Genomic DNA, 14224 nt, shown 5'->3' with positions numbered 1-14224 from the left:
AGCTTTCGTCCTCGCTGCTCAAGGAACTCTTGAAAATAGATAAAGAAATAGTTTCATAGGGCCAAGTATAAAAACAAGATTGAATCCAAATATTTAATGAACGACAAACTTTCAAAAACATTTGTATGATCAAATAAATGCGGTGTCATAAAACTGTACCTGATGGCCGGTCCTTTTTAGACCCACTACCCAACTTACCTCACTATATATGTGTACAACAGGTAAGTGTAGCGAGAGTGTCCATAAACGCCCTATCGCCTAGAAGCAGTGCCACTCCACAAGGGATGTAAGACACTCTTCCGTCCATAAAGGCCCCTTCGGAGGTTTAGGGGATCGAACCCAAGGTAGTCGCTATGCTCCTCTCACTCTCAAGCCATCAATATCTCATAACACCGGTTACCATATTTTTATCGGATAACCGGATCATGCAACATCATATATGCATAAACATTTTATAAAACAAATATCGTTAATCAAGGGAGTTCCAGGTCCCCTACCTGGAATCCGAGGTTTTCCTCACAAACTCCCAAAACCACGAGCCTTTCGCTCCTCGGGTAACTGGAGTCCCTAATGTCCGACAATTAAATCGTTAATAACTACTCGAATAAGCATAAACAATCACGACGATTAAATTCTAGTCGTTGAAATCAACTTTGACCCGTGTTTGACCAATCAACAACAATACTCGTTTGACCAATTTCATAATCAATTTCGCATTTGGTTCCCATCATCAAACCTTAAATAAAAATAGAAATCACTTTCAACACATGCTTATTCCCAAAATAAATTTCACATAACACTTTGGTCGCATAATAATTCTGTTAAGTTGTTATGGACACCCATGTTACTGAAACCAAATCATAATGTCCACATCACTTAACAACACTCCAAATCTCATGATCAAGAACAATAATATGATCACCAGCAATCTGCCTTGACAATATTACCAAGATATCAAGATTTGAATCCGACAACAAGCATTATGATCGGGATGATTACAATTTCATGACCATAACCAATACCCAGTATAATCATACGTATAATTCCAAGGTTTAGTTTCAAAGTCATTCTCACACAAACTGAGAATCACGTTCCCATTCTTCTCATCCAAACAACTCCACATTTTTAATTAAACAAGAATCAGACCCTAAACTACAACTCAGTTTCTCTTCTTTTATCAAGCAATAAGAAACTCTTAGTAAGCTTTGGAGCTTTGACCAAATCGTGATCACCAATACAACACTCACAGACCAAACACTTATTTATCAATATAATCATATAGTTCCAAGCTATATATTCAGCAAGTACCTTGTTAACATTGGATAATCATAAACACATGACTTGCTCAATCCCTCTGCCACAATGAACCGATGCCACCTTAACCTTGGCTTCCATATCATTTGCCAGTTTAGACTTCACTGTCTCAACATGTATTGCAACACAGCTCACAATGTGATCAAAATGATCATCAAATCTTCAAACACTATAATTTTCTTCTCATAATTTCAAAGCAATCGCAACTCACCTTATATCAAACGAATGCCAGGAAACTAGCTCCGTCGACGATTAACACAGTAAGCTAAAATCATTAGCTTCTTCTCACTCCTACCTCAATTCACTGATTCTGTTTCACCACAACCATCAATTACCAACCCAACATAGTAAAACTCAGGATACATAGATTTCAAATGCCAAGCTCACCTTGAAATCAAGTTCAAGATTAAACCGTGGTTGCTGCTCTTGTTTTCAACTTGCTAGTTTTGGCCCCCTCTTTCTCAAGCCATGATATCATACTCGTCCTACAGCCAGCTCGTTTTCCAAGATGTTGAAGATGAACCAAGGATTCCCAGAACGGTCGCCATGCAAAATGAATTTCGACCAAGCTCGGAAACACCCGACACACAAACTTGATCAAAACTAAATCGAAACCAAAAACTAATTATACTAGAACGTAGAGCACGACAAGAGGGTGAATTTTCATACCACATGCAGATGAATCAGTTGTCAAAGTCACCGGAAATCTCACAAAACCCGGCCGTGCACACCGAGCTTCTCGGCCTCTATTCGAGTACCTCAATTGATGATTGAGTGAGCAACCACTGCAGGTGCGATGTAGGCAAGGAGAGGAAGAGAAAGAGATAGTTGCACAGTTGAGAAGAAATCTGATGGCAGAGAAATGGCCGGAGAAACTCACTGTCGGTGGTTTGGTCTCTCTATGTTTTTGGGAAGAGTTGAGAGAAGAGAGAGAGGAGAGAAGAGGTGGTCTTGACGAATTTGACCAATTCTCCTTGTAAAAAGAAGCTCCACCGCCTTTTAATTTTGGTGCCCAGATCAAACAATGATAAATTCTACGACCCAAATTGTACCGTTACAATTTTTTTTTATTTCATATAAATAGCTAGAAATTTTTAAAAATTCAATGAAAATTCTCACAAACTCTTCGTACCACGTACTTTATTATCCAACTATTAAATCATGAACTTGATTTAGTAAAAATTTCTGAAATCTTCTCAAACATATTTTAATACTATCGAGGTCGACAAACTATTTACCGAACGACCTCAGATTAAGCAGGTCAAATATTCCGGGTGTTACAACCAACCTCTAGGGATATCGAGTTCAACTCAATTTATACAAAAACACAAATATTACTTATTTCGAACGTAATCATTGTCGGTTTCCTACCTACATGCTCCGTAAAAAAATGACGAATATTCCTTTGGGGTTTTGATTTAGCCGATTCACCCCTCACTTTTACGATTTAGCTGATTTACCCTTCACTTTTATTAACTGTCAATTTACTCCCTAACGTGCATAAGGACTTGGATTAAGTGACCAAATTTAGAGACAAGCTAAACCATTGACAAGCACTCTATATCCAGGTAGGGTGAGCCGTCTCTATAGTTAGTGGGTTTTTTTATGTGTGTGTATACTTATAATTTGTAAATAGTATGTTTATTGCAACAAAAAAAGAATTGTGGATGCCACGACCGATGTCTCTAAGATTTTTATGCATTCAATATTGATTATTAGTATCGAATGAAACCCGAGGTTAGGGATTGTGTGATATTAGAGATATGAAATGTTATGATATGATGTGATAGAGAGTGACATGAGAGTGATAAGACACAGTTTCCTACAGTGTCAAAACCATATACCTTCGGATGGGCATATGTGTCCATCTGTTGTGAGTTGCACATGAGTCGTGTATTGTAATGTCAGTGAATGAACGCTCTTGCTATCCGTAGTTTGAAACGAAAGTATTATTGACATATTTGGCCATAAGAGTTAGTTAGTACTTGGTTCACGGAGTAAATCAAACCAAGATACCAGTCACATGAAAAAAAAAATGAAAAAAAAAAGTAATTCTTGCAAGTGAGTATCTCTTACCTCTTAACAGCATACTGCATGTATTTTATGAAAGAAAGATAAATTATGGTGGTTGCTAATTTTGAAATGTTTTTGAAAAATGTGCACAATATATGTAGTAAATATTTTCAAGTATATTATTTTCAAACCTAACATGGTAGGGTCGGCCCTATTAGGCATGAGAGGACAAAAGTTAATTCCTACAATAGTGTATAGGTTACGAGCATGTGGTCGAGGAATAAGATTGGGAGGCACGTGGTTGCATGACACTACTATTTTATCTTGGTAAAGGAAAGGTTTCATTTCACATTTGTTTTCGGGTTTGCAGTCGGTAATTTTACTAGTCTACCACTTTGGAGAGATCCGCCGCAATTTTTTGGGTTGTTATATATTTACTTTGAGTTGGTGTTTTACAAACCTTTGTTTTTTTTTTTGTTTTTTTATAAATGACGTTAGATTTCATTGAACAAAATCAAAGATTACAGAAGGAGGCACATGTGCCTTGTAACATAGCATGTACACTACCTACCCAATGAATATAAAGACCAGAAGTGAGGGCCAAATTAGCAAGCTTATGCGCTGCTGCATTGGATTCACGGTACACATGACTAAAAAAAGAAGAAGGAAGACTAGAGAGACTATGTTTAATGTCCTTTACCTTCATATTGAAACCAGAGTCATCAATTGCTACCAATTTCGTACCATTCACCATATTCAATAAGTCTGATTCCATCATAATTGGAGCCAAACTAAATCCAATTGCCAGCTCACAAGCAACCCTGCCAACCTCAGCCTCATCCTGAAAACAACAACCACCAACTACCTAAGCATCCGAATTACAAAGAATGACTCTCAACCCACCTCGGCATGAGCCCAAATCAAAAGCACCATCTAAGTTGGCCTTCAACCAACCTACTAGAGGAGGAGTCCAAGGACAAGACTAGCGGTTCCTTCTTGATTTTTTCTTTATAACTGATGAATGATATAAGTGTGAATCTGATAGAATAAATGGTTATGAGATCGCACCTTATTCTCTCAAAGCCTCAAGTTAAGTTCTTTTCAACTTGAACTTAAACACTAAAAGCCTTAATGTTTCAAGTTGATGGCATGTGTTATTGAAACGACGCTTATGACAAGTCGGTTTCTCATTGGCTATGAGGCGCGGGGCTGGGGTTAACCCCCTTTTTCGGGCTGCCAATACTATGATAAAAATAAAATAAAATAAAATTATTTTCAATGCTTTGGCTATGACGAGTTCTGTAAAAGAAGAGGAGCTTTCAATTGCTTCTTTAACTTCATTTTTTTATTATTGTTGAAGAATAACAGTGAAAAAAATAAATATTATCACAAAAAATAAATTTGCGATCAAATTGTATTTTCATCCTTGAAATTTCCTTGACTAGTATTCTCTGATGAATTGAAGACAAAAAAAAACAATTTCTCGCAAAATACTCAAGGACAAAACATTAGTTTTTAGTGACGAATTGGCATCATAAAGGAACAAAATTGTGTATTAAGCAAGAGCGAGGAACTAAACCCTAAGAACGGCAGCCTTTGTTGGTCACTATTGTTCTCGTCTAGCGGTTTTCGGCGTCCGGGGCTGGTTTTTGGTGTCAATGTTGTCATTAGGTTCACTGTCGGACTCCAAATCACAGATTGCAGCTCATTTGTCTTTGCAGAGGAAGGTTCTCGACCAATAAAGTTTTCAAATTTGAATTTATAAACATTGTAGAACTTTCGGCCTTGGAGAATTTAGATTTTTGCCATGTATATTTTAAATTTGTACACGTGTGTGACTTGATATATGCTATATTTTATTTGTTTCAATTTTCATTGCGGTAAATGTTTCTACTTTTTAGAATTATCGATAATTATCTTGTTGTTTTTCTCTTACAACCGTAATTTGTACTTTTAAATGAATTAGATTCGTGTGAGAGATAAGCAATGAGAATCACTTATTTGAATGAGAGTTGAGCCTCACTATGTTCGAATGAAGACGTAGCAATATTTTGACAGAAAAAAAAGACATAGCACTATTAGAAATTTAATTCATCACCTATTACAAAAGTTACAACAGTCTGCTAGAACATTGATCCGACAAATTTCAGCATCCCAAGTTCTCATCTTTTAAGAGGAAGTAACATATGATCATAATAAGCTTTGAGTTGCAGTTTATTGGCAACAACTGATTAGTACAAATTACGGTTGTATATACCTACAACTAAGCCTTGATATTGATGTTCATGTTCCATCGGTTGTGTTTTGAAAATGAGTATGCCAAGCACCAAGAATATATATCTAAATGAATAGTAAGGATTTGAGTTTGGATTTGACAAGAAGGCTTGGAGAGGCGAAACTCATATATATGAATAGTAATAGGTTTGGGTGAGTCAAATTTTGAATTTGATTATGAGATGCGTAACAAGGTTTGGAGATGCCCTTATCTTCCAAAAGAATTTGACAGCTGAGTGATATAAATGGACAATTAGCTGGCAACAACTAACGATAAACTTATTGACGATAAACAACTAGTAGTGGCGACATGTTGTGGTTCTCAGCGGTGTTAAAGGTTGTGACTTTTCCTGCGGCTTTGTCCATCGTGTTGATTTAGTTAGCGGTGACGATAAACTTTCAAACGGCTTTGGAAGGGTTCGTGGCTAGTGGTTGGTGGGCATGATCTCTTTGTGTGCTTTCATGGTGCTAGATTAGGGGTTGGGCTTGATGGATTGGGTCTATAGTCCATTTGCAGTTTTTCAATCTAGTTTTTTAGGTTTTTAAGCTTGAATCCATATGGTTCTCCCTCGTGGGAGGACTTTTTGGTTTAGTATGAGATTCAAATTAGTCAGATGATTATGATAGTCACAATTTATTGATTATGGTGTCTATTCTAGAGTTACAATATTAAGATGACTTATGTCATATATATAGGTTGTTTTGCATAGCCCCAATTTTATTGTGACAACCCGGAATTTTAAGATATATATATATATATATACCTATTTTATAAATTTGTTTATATATATTACATATATCTATATACATGTATCTAATTGTATAGGTATATGTATATGTGTGTGTGTATATAATAGTATTATTCTGAAATTCTTGTTATTTAGTTTATCTTTTCTTCTTGTTATGTTTTAGTTTAATTGGTTTGGAAGAGTTTTATGCCCATATTCAAACCTTTGATCAAATACCTCTTAACCCATACCCGAGCCCAAACTTAAAACATCTTTTAGAAAACTTGTCGCAGAACGACTGATAGAATACATCGACTTCAAACTCGAAGCTTTGTCTTTCTCCTCCTCCGCCTTCTGCTTCTTCTTCTTCACCGCCTTCTTCTTCCTTCCGACCAGATGTTTCCTAATCCGAAACCTTATCACCATGAAACCCATAAACTGTCCTTGAAACGCCTAGTAGCTGACTTCATTATGCAGGAGATGTCAAAATTCTTGGAGACTAAGTTTCCAGATGGATAAGAATTGGGTTGAAGTGCTCAATTTGACTTCCTTTAGTCTTTCTTGGACTCCACGTTCCTCCCTCTTTCCAGACCCTATAAATAGAGGTTAGTTTTCAGAGTTTTCCATATGGTTTCCTTGAGTTCACTGATAGAGAGAGAGAGAGAAGAGAAGAGAAATTGGTGTTGTAAGAAATTGGTAGAACTCAGGGACATGTACATTGGCAATAGCTTGGAATCAAGGTAAGGGGATTTGGGGAACCTCTACTCATTTGTATTGTGTGCTTATATGTTTGTTGATGTGTTTGTTTTGGAATGATTACGTATTTGATGGAATTACATGTTTGAAGTATATGTTATCAATCGGTGCATCATTCATTAAAGTCATTTGAAGGATATATAAGGGTGGTGAAGGTGATATGAAATTGATCTTTTGCATAGTTGAGTCCAAACCTCAGCAGGAACCATGTCCTATGTATGCCCGTGGTTATTGCGCAATTAGTATAGGAATGATTAGGGTAATTCGGGACTGGAGAAAAGGGAATGGACAAGATGACTAGCAAAAGAGGGTTAAGAATTGATTTTGGTGAAGTTATTCATATAGTTGAGTATGCTGAGTCATATTCTTGGTAAAATACATGGTATGGGACATGTAAGCTCAGTTTATTCTTCTATGTGGATTAACTGGAGTAGAACATCCATTTATGCATATCATGTAATCATTGTATGGTTATCTTTTGTTTGGAGAGGATTAACTCCCTACTGAGTCACAGGTTGAGCTCACCCCTTTACAGTCTTGCAGGTTATGAAATAAGAGAACAACAATAATTAGTGATTGAAGTAATTAAAGTTATTTAGAGTTCCCAATATGTAATCATCATAAGGAAGAGAGTTTCCTTAGAACTTTTGAGTTGTACATATCTTGATTTTGAAATGAAAAGTCGACTTCTTTACGATGCATGTTTTATTTTCTATCATTTAGCTTATTTTTATTTTAGCTCACTCCCCGGGTTTTCAGGAAAGAAAAAAAAAATCTAGCCCAAAATCCGAGGTGTGACATTTATGTTGCCCATGAGGGTGTGTTATGTTTATTTTGTACTCCTACAGTTGTTTTGATCAATAAAATAACTTTACGTCCTGGTTCAAAAAAAAAAAAAAGACTTGTTTCATTGGAATTTAGACATAGGATGCGGCTATTACCCCCTATAAAGTACTTTGTTCACCTAACATTCTCTTTTCACCCTACATAATTATTTTTAATTTTAAGTTTAATTTGTTCACCTATTTACAATACCGAAAATATCATTTTTAATGTAGGGTTTAACTAAAATTCCTTTTGTTTGTGTATTCACTTTCTCTGCGTTTCTCATGGTCGTTTTTTGCTTCATCATCATCGTCTCTCTTAGTCAATCATCTCATAGAGAGATGAGAATAAGCCACAGAAAACATAAATTTTTTATACAGATCACACAAGACTCCCAAGATAGTCTCGTTTGTAATATTTGTATTTGTTATCTTTGTTCAAAATTACTTTTGTAGTTCTGAACTCCAAATAGCATTTCTCGGTTGTGCTAGTTGTTTACAATTTAGGTTACTACGATAATTCATTGATAATCGGCTATTCCAATATAGTGGTAAAGAAAGAAAGCGGTGATGATACTGTCATCAAAATAAGATGTCCCATATGTCTACTTTTATAATGGATTACCTTCTTGACGAATCTCCATAGCAAAGCATTCACAGCTCACACTATTTAGTTTCGCCTTTGTCTCAAATAGAAAATGTCGATGTAGAAGTAGCTGGAAACTTGAAACATAATTAACACTTCAACGCAGACAAACAAAAGGATTCATATGTAAAGAGATAACTCGAGGACACTCTATTGGAATTGGATCATCCGTATTTTTCTTCTTGTTGTTCTTTTCTCAATTAAACCCAGAACCATACTGACAAGGACTACGATCTCTATTCTCCAAAACCCTAGCCTAGGGCGGCCATCCTCCAAATCTAGTCTATCCGGCGGCAGGCTTCTTGCCTTGTCGTTGTTGAGAGGTTGCTCACCGGATGAGAAACTAATTGCTATTGCTCGTGGGGTTCGTCTAATGGAGGAGATGGTAGGCTTGGACGGGTTTGTTTTGGCTGGGTGATGTAAGGGGATGGCGGACTGTGCATATGAGGCTTCAATTCTCCAAGGATGAATCTTGAACGACGGAGCCATCGATCTAATCAACGGTGATGTTTAATGCAAGAGATGCGCATAGGGTTAAGTTGGTATGGATATGGCGGCGCTTTGTGGTGGTTGGAACAACGATGGGTGTGGTCGTGGTAGCAGCAGGCGGCGTTGTTCCGGGCTGAAGTTAGTGGCTGCGGCGGCGGCTAAAGGTTTTGACGTTTGAGTGTGCAATAGGGTTGAAAGTTTGATGGTGGACTGGACCAAAGCGTCGACTGGGCCTGACATGTCATTTCCAAGTGGGCCGGCTCATGGGCCTCTATGTTTAGCTTTTCGTTATTCTTTTCCATGTTTTTTTTATAGTCTAAGGGAATATGTTCTATTTCATGTAGGTTCACCCTTTAGGATACAAGGCCTAAAGTGTTTTATGAGTAAGATTACTAAAGGGTAGTTTATCATATGTACTAGGTGAGGTATGTCTCACAATTACTTGTCTATCGGTAGATGATAGCGGTAGAGTATGTAATGGCTATTTCAAGCCTTCGTTTTACCCAAATTTATGAAAGTCATAACTGACTATTTCAAAAAAAAAAAATCCAGAACCATTATATTAAAATACTTGTTCAATATGTAGGGTGTCAAACGCATTGTAATTTTTAATATCATACAATGTATTACTGTAATTAATTTTACACTAGGATATTATAGTCTTTCAATAAATCAAAAAAATTTGGGGTGAACAAAGTACTTTGTAGGGTGACAATAACCGCACCCTAAACATATCATTACTTGAACATAATTAATTACATATTACAAAAATTGCAATTGTCTAGTAAATCGTTGATCCAACTAATTTCAGCGTCCTAGTCCTTATCTTTTAAGAAGTAGCAGTTGATCAGATGAAGCTCTGAATGGATAGATAGTTTGCTGCCAACAACTGATGAGTACGTGTTGGGGTTGTATAGTCCTCCCCCGAGGTTCTAAGGCCTGAACTTGATGTCCAATGCCAAACACACACAAAAATATATACCCCATGTTAATCATACATCATCATTATCATGTATCGAAATAATATGAGAGAGAGAGAAACTAACCTCCATATCAATATGTCATACCCAAGGGGTAGGAACACCAATTGAGGAAATTCCTTAGGAGTTCATGGCTAAATCCTCAATGGGTGTAGGAGATAAAAAGTTTGGTAAATTATTGATTGGATATGTGACTCTGAATTATGATCCGAAGCAAAAGATCTACGTATTTGTGTTTACATCTCAAGTGGTTCGAGGTCTCAATGTTATGACCTTCCTCCGATCCATTTCTCTAGAGGCTATCTACGCTAGTTGATATCCAAGAGAAAACAAGAAAGAAAAAAAGGAGAGACGCGAACAATTTGAGGGTAAGCTAATACTAGACCTATGTACAGGCTATTTTGTACCAGAAGAAGCATCAAAAATGAGATACTTAAAGAAAAATTGCTAGGTCATCCCAATACGAGATTAGATACACAGGGAGATAAAATGCCTTAGAATTCAAGAAAAGTTGAAGAAAAGAGAAAAACATAAGATAATAGTTTATACTAGCTAGAAGTAAGACATATATGAAGAACGACTAGCTATGTGGGTATGTAGCTCTAGGTCACTATTTATAGCTGTCTGAAAATGTTCTTCGAACCCACAAAATAAATTTTGTATATGTATATTACATATTTTAATATTTACCAAAAGCATATATTCAAAATAAAAGCTACTTACTTGTCAAAAAATAAAATAAAATAAAATAAAAGCTACTTTTTCAATAGGTAACTTGGATTGTGATTCGTAATTACGCAAAATCATGATCCAACCAAAATTTACTTATTTGTAAAATTAATTATTTAATTACTATAACAACGTAGATTTTTACAATTAATTAATATAATTAAAATCTGCATCTTTCAATTAAAGCAATTAAAGAAAAATTCAAATCACCAACCTCTTGTTATAACGATTTCAACTCAATTTATACAAAAACAAGAATATTTGGTGGTGTTCGGTTATGCTTTCATGCTTGTATTTTCATTTTAAAATGAAATGAGATGAAAACGTGATAGTGAGATATTTCTCAAAACGTATAAAAATACAAAGTGAGAATATTTTCAACTTTTATAAAGAAAAACTGGAAACATCAAGAGACTGGTGTAGCACCATTGCCTGCGCCAACTTAGATAGTCTCTTTTATCATATGTTTCATATCTCTTAGTTCCTAACATTTAAAATTAAAACAATGGAGCGCACTGAGAATATGAAATGATACATGCATAAAGAATGGAGCGCATTGACATTGCGACATGCATTAACTGTGAAGTTGGCTTCACGAGATACATGCCTAAAGAAGATCTTCATAAACCAATTAATCTAACAATAGCATTGATTATAGCGTTAATAATTCAAAAGTGTTACACTTTTATATGGCGTCATCAACAACGTAACAATAACGTGTTACTCACATGAACACATTCTAACAAATCTAACCGACATTATTCTTTAATCCAACTACACATGTTCCAATCTATACTCAAGTATTGCATTCTCAAACTTCCTATGACGAACATGGTAAAAAAATCAAAAACGTATTAGTAAAAGAATTTCTGAAATATTAAATGAACAAAACGAAAGAAGAATGAAACTAGTCAAATACCTCTTTCCATTTCTGGTCTGAAAATGAAACCACTTATGGAAGGTATAGAGAATTCTGTCAGCCCAATATTCGGATAAGCATTCATGATTCATATGGATCATTAAAGCCCACCACACGTCGCAGTGTACAGAAGCTCACTCCACAAATTATTAATTTATCTAAACTAATAAAGTAAAAATAAATAGAAATTACACAGAGCTCGCCGACATTTAGTTCGATAAGATACGCTAGCTACAGTCCAAATCAAAGAGCCCTTTGCACCAAATCTTAAAAAGTGCCACTTGTGGCCAAATCTTGCCCAAGTCAAACAAACCCACCGGATTACCGCCCCACCCGGTTCCTCCCGTCGCTATCCCCTCTTTGATTAACCGGCTACATCCGGTCACAGGTTTCACCATAGTTGGCATTTATGGACTTCTTACCTACTACGCCTCACTCCGAGTCTCTCCCGTCTTTCTACTTCAAAGACGTCGACGCCGGAGTCAATATCAGTCGTTGGTTCTGAAGGAGCGAATCGCAGCCGTTGAAGTTGGTCAGGAAACTCAGAATCTCTGCGACGCAAGCAACCGTAGAGCACAGTAAGATTTTCGATTTTGACTGGATTGTGATTTATTCCCACGCGTTTTTGACGGCGGGTAAGACGCGTGCTAGAAAATATGAGGTTTTTTTTTTTGAAAAGCAAGAAAATATGAGGCTTTTCTAAAGGGAGTTGGGCGGTGTTCCGTACAATGTGTACAGCAGCCGCGTTAGCGAATACGAACGCTATGTTTAGGCGCGTGTGGGTATTTTATACAGAAGGTGAGAGATGCTTGCGTGTCTGTTTGTGGTTGGATCATACCGAAAGTGTTTTGCTCATGTTTTCGTATTTCAGTGTTTTACTCCTGTTGTGTCGTCGTAAATGTGTCTGTTAGTTTTATTTTGATTTTTAATAGTTAATCTATTCGTTTTCACGTCTGAACTTAAAACCGCTTATAATGTCTATGAAAATTTCTAGTCATAGAACTATCGATTTGATCAAGATTAAGTAACTAGTCATAAGTTTCAATTGCAACTCATACTACTAAATTAACATACTCACTCATATATATCAGACCAACCTTTAACGTTTCATATCATATACGTGATTGTCACTCACCGTTATTGCATATGACATGCAAAATAAGCAATTAGAGTAGACAATTTTACCTACCCATGATACAGTTGTTTAGAAACCTATTGGGTACTCAGTTCACCTACATTAAAGATAGATGTGAGAATACAATTTTAGTTGCAATTTTGAAGTGTTAAAGATTGTACTTTGTTGGACCATATTGCTAAACAAGCATTTTCCAGAAAAGAAATACACCAACCAGAAAAGAAAGAATTAGTCTTCAAAACCAGTAGTTAGTTTACTGTATGGGATTAACCACATCAATTTCACCACTACAAATGCACAGGAGATTGTCATGAAAATATACTCAAAGATAAGTTTGGTCGAAACCAACCAAGTTTTAAAAGATGAATGATAAATAAAAGGTGAAATTTTAATTAATTTCAAATCAAATTAATTCTTGTGGTACGTTTTTGAAGTCAGAAATTACATACGATATGTTTACACTTAATATTATTAGAGCTTGAGTATTTTTACTTACTCTTGCTCTCTCGGTCTCTCCACTCTTTTATCACTCATTTGTCAATTAGTATTGATAAATCAATGAGTGATATTCTTACACGTAATGCTACACACGTTGAGAAACAACCGCCACGTAATGCTTTGCGCATGCTCTTCTGCATGATGTTGCATAAATGAAGAAAAAAAATCAGTTGAGACGCTACAAATACTCTAACACGTGATACTATACGCATCAAAACACAGGGCACCACTTGGAAAACCACAACGCATGAGAAAACGATCAACACCCGACCAGGGTGCTCAACTGCATGGTGTACAGGTGTTGCGCGGACCTAGCTCTTATTTATTTGCTCTCGTTTCTTCTTGTTGGTCACCAACGGCGCCTGCCAGGTAACCAGTTACATTTATGCCGACATAATTCGTAAATGCCCAATTCATTTTTAGTTTTGTTTTCCTTTTTCTTTAGCCATATCTCATTTAATGTAAATTCACAAGACGATTATAGTTAAATATCATATTTAACAGAAAATCCGAATGTTTTGATTACGCTATAAATTCATAGCTGGCTGAACGTTTTACCACCGGTACAAGTGTTAAACTAAATAACTAGTGGAATATCAAGAAATGAACATCAGGATTTGTGGCTAATAGAGGGTTCTTTAGATGTTTAATTAATTGATGGACTTAATGCTCTAGTTATTAGTTGCTTGGTGGGTAGATCCCCTTCTTCTTTGCCTCTTTGGTTTTTGGTTGTGAAAATGTGGTAGATCCCACTCCTTGTACTCTGTCTGCAACACCTCAATATTAACCAAAAATTAAGGAAACCTCATCTCCTGCAGGATCAGACATTCAGACAACACTAGCAGGTCTGTGTTCTCCCATTACCGTGATCTCATCTTAATCATCATCATTAACTGTCTGTTAATCCCATCTGGTCAGA

At 36.2% G+C, this 14224-nt stretch overlaps 1 non-coding gene across 1 annotated transcript; it reads right to left on the bottom strand.

The window, feature by feature from the left end:
• Nucleotides 1–1292: 1292 nt before the first annotated feature.
• Nucleotides 1293–2265, bottom strand: LOC101301478. The gene is made up of 3 exons (XR_184476.1): nt 1702–2265; nt 1526–1624; nt 1293–1418 (listed from the first exon to the last, which is right to left on the bottom strand). It is a non-coding gene; the product is annotated as an uncharacterized LOC101301478 (transcript).
• Nucleotides 2266–14224: the final 11959 nt, after the last annotated feature.

This window comes from Fragaria vesca, linkage group LG4, assembly GCF_000184155.1.
Source record: "Fragaria vesca subsp. vesca linkage group LG4, FraVesHawaii_1.0, whole genome shotgun sequence".
NCBI classification, from domain to species: domain Eukaryota; kingdom Viridiplantae; phylum Streptophyta; class Magnoliopsida; order Rosales; family Rosaceae; genus Fragaria; species Fragaria vesca.
This window is presented reverse-complemented; position numbering and strand designations above follow the sequence as displayed.